Source organism: Meleagris gallopavo, chromosome 3, assembly GCF_905368555.1.
Source record: "Meleagris gallopavo chromosome 3, MGAL_WU_HG_1.1, whole genome shotgun sequence".
Classification (NCBI taxonomy): domain Eukaryota; kingdom Metazoa; phylum Chordata; class Aves; order Galliformes; family Phasianidae; genus Meleagris; species Meleagris gallopavo.
This window is the reverse complement of record NC_139406.1, coordinates 49,381,417-49,384,753: the sequence shown is the minus strand read 5'-3', so window position 1 is coordinate 49,384,753 and position 3,337 is coordinate 49,381,417. Positions and strand designations below refer to the sequence as shown.

The 3,337-nt window shown below is 40.4% G+C and overlaps 1 long non-coding RNA gene across 1 annotated transcript in view; it reads right to left on the bottom strand.

The window, feature by feature from the left end:
- Nucleotides 1-273: 273 nt before the first annotated feature.
- Nucleotides 274-3,337, bottom strand: part of LOC104910298 (uncharacterized) — a 4,171-nt gene continuing 1,107 nt past the window's right edge. The window contains exons 3-4 of the long non-coding RNA XR_792944.3: nucleotides 2,927-3,046; nucleotides 274-1,312 (exon numbers count right to left, since the gene is read on the bottom strand). This is a non-coding gene — a long non-coding RNA (uncharacterized LOC104910298). The remainder of the gene's footprint in view (nucleotides 1,313-2,926; nucleotides 3,047-3,337) is intronic.

The window sequence follows — 3,337 nt, the reverse complement described above, 5'->3', positions numbered from 1 at the left end:
TTGGTTCCGTCAGAACTCTCGGATGAATACCATCTGGTCTGGCTGATTGACTGCACTATAATTTCTCGGCTTGTTCCGTCACCTTTTCTGATACTCCTATTTCTGACAGCCTCTCACTTTCAACACCTAAAAAGAACGAAGCCTATGTAGTGTTCATCCTTTGTTTAAGAGCTGTTTAGCTCTCTTTTTCTTCTTTTTCTATTTTTAATTGTCTAATGCAGCTGAGCGTAAGGAAAAAGAGGTTGACTCCAAATATCTTTTTTGTTTCTGTTTATGAACATTTTATATATATATTTATATAAAAAAACAACAAAGTGAAAAACAACAACAAACATAAAGATGGCATTTGTTAGGGGATGGTAGTGTCAGAAGTCCAAAATTTCAAGCTCATTTTTATTTTCTGTTAACTGTGAATTGTACTTTGCAGTAGTGAGTCACTGTGGATTACTTGGGAAAACCTGCCAAGGGAAGCATATATAACATTTTGGGGAGGGATTTCTGTGTTATATGTTATGGCTTAGTGAAAAAATAAAGATGTATGTGTGTTACCCATTCTCCTAGATCCTAGAACAGAAAAAGAAAGCAGAAGATGAACTTCTGTGATGGAATATCTCATTGAAAAACAAGCAAATAGAGAAAAACAAAGCAATTACCATACATGGAAATAGAGCAAGAAAGAAAAGTATCATAATCAATGTCAACTGGTAGAATATTTCTCAGCTCTGCATATGTCTCTATGCACCTTCCCACTCTTCCCACATACACATACAAATCTCTGCTCTGTCTGCTTTTATTATTCACGGTGCTTTCTGTCTATTTTACACTATAAGCTCCTCAGGCAGAAATCTTGTCTTTTCATAAGTCCATAATGTGATATACATGCCAATCAGACTGTTTAAATAGTAGTAACTGAGGGTTTTTTCGTTTTCCTTTCATTTCCTTTTCATTCTTTCTTTTTTTCTTTTTTTCTTCTTTTCTCTCTCTCTCTTTTTTTTTTTTTTAAACAAACAAATATTAAGTTAAAATCAAAGGTAATAATTAGTTTAAAACAGCACTCAGAGGCAGCCCTCGAAAAAGTGACCTTTTGAGCCACAACCAAACCAGCCAACTTTATTGTGTCTTGAGGTCAAGGCTCCTATTTCACATGACTTCAGGGTCTTTATGTGCAGACTACCCTGCAGTAAACCCCGCAGAAAGTTATGATCAAGTAGATTTTACACTTCAGTCATCTACTGAGGTACAGAAACAAGATTCCACTCAATCTGAGATGAAAGTATTCCAGATCCAGGCTCAGGAATGCAACAGAAAATTCCTGAAAGAGAGGAAATTAAAATGTTGCAGCAAAAACAAACAAACAAGGACCAAAAAACAAAACAAAACAAAAAACAAAAAACCCAAACCACCACCAACAACAACAAAAAAAAACCCAAACCCAAAACAAAGCAAAGCAAAACAAAACCCCTGGAAAAACAGAAATTAAACCAGAAGGGTGGCTAATGCAGAGCAACGGCATTTAGTTCTTTCGAGTGGGCTGGACCTTACAATTACAACTTTGTCACCGCAGTTTGAAATCTATTAAAAGGATTTATGCTTTGCAGCTGACATTTAAAATTAGGGATTTATTGGACTAGGAATGAATATTTCGCCTGCAATTATTATTTTTTTTTTTAAGATTGTATTTCAGAAACTATTATTTTTCTGTTTAATCTACTGTGGCAAGATTTTGTGGTGTTGGAACATTTGAAAAATACAAAGACAGAAATCATTTTATTAATTGTAAAGAGACTCCAACCCTGAGACTGCTCTGGAGCTGCATCACACCCCATTTTCACTGAGTACCCAATATTTCCCACTTGTCCATGCTGTTGTTCTGGGGCAAGAGAAAGTGAATGACATCTGATACTGCATAACTCATGCACCAATAACAAACAGAGAGTTTTAATTCAGGATTTTTTACTTCTTTTCTCTGCGGGCTTTTTAAATTTGCTGTTTGGAAATTTATACACATATTTCTGGGTATTGCTGGAAGCCTCTGAAAAGCTGTGTGTTTTTCCATTCTTGTGCGTTTATAGAGATGGATTAAACTTCACTGCAGCTGAATTTTTGAATTCTTGAACTGAAAATAATTATGGGAAAAGAAGGGTATTTTTCAACTTAGGAAAATGATTAATTTAAGACAGTTGTGTCCTCTTACCACTGTTCTAAACCAGTCTTCGCAAAAACAAAGAAATAAAGATTGTACAGCCATATTTACACAACTCCTGCCTAGCAGTTCTGTGTCAGAGCATCTACTCACAGCAGCAGGGAAGGAAGGCAGAGCTCTATCAGAAGTTCGAGTATGATTTTTTAAACAAACCCACAAGCATCAGATGTCAGTAGTGTCTGCAAGCCTCATGTTGCTACCTGTGCTGCTTCAGGTGTGAAACCTAGCAGAGCCCACATCACAGGTCACCTCTGCTAAGCATTGTGCATCCTCTGCAGCTGCCACATTGCTTTGCCAAATCCCAACTTAAACTGTTGCATGGTTCTTCCACAGAGAGATTGGGAAGGGGAGCTGAGGTGGTCTGAAAATATTGTATGAACAGTATGTGCTGCTGGCTTCACTCTGCAGGGTGGGTGGCACAGTGGTGTGAGCAGGGGGAGCCATCCACAAGAGGGAGGTCAGTGCAGTGCTGCTTCGGGTGCATATGCACCCTGAGAGAAGGAAACTTGGCAAAGAAAGTGCTTTTCTCTTTGGCCAAGAGGCTGAAGCTCCAGCAAGCAGCTAGGGGGAGGGGGATCTGTGCCTCCACGGTGTGGGGCAGCTGGGGGTGCCACCCTTGACTGGGGCAAACGGTGTGTGAGGGGTGAACATGATGGAGATGTGAGCAGAACAGGTGCTGGGGTGCACAACAGGAAGAAGGGCGATGGCACCCACAAACCTCACCAATGTGGGCTGCATTTCGGTCAAGTCCAGCAGTCTGTTTTCATTCATGCAGAAGCATAGGTGTAGATTTTATCAGGACTCGGGGCTGGAGCACCCGCAGCTGTGGATTACAGATGCTTCCTGCCGTGTATAAACACAATCATTATGTGAAGGCATGGCACCCACCCCGCTCCCTCCACAGCCAGCCCTCTGCACTGAAGCGCTTTGTTCTCCCCGGAGTTATTTTTACGGCTGCAAGCAGGACGCTGCCCCAAAGTTACTAGCAGCAGCCGTGTTTTTCATGTCAATTAAATGGATTCTGTTACTTGTAAAATGCGTGCGCAAACACAATGCCATACTTCAATCACAAAGTGTGTTTTCTTAGCATGGAGTGATATATAGCGACACTTGTGTGAGTGACAGCAGGAACGC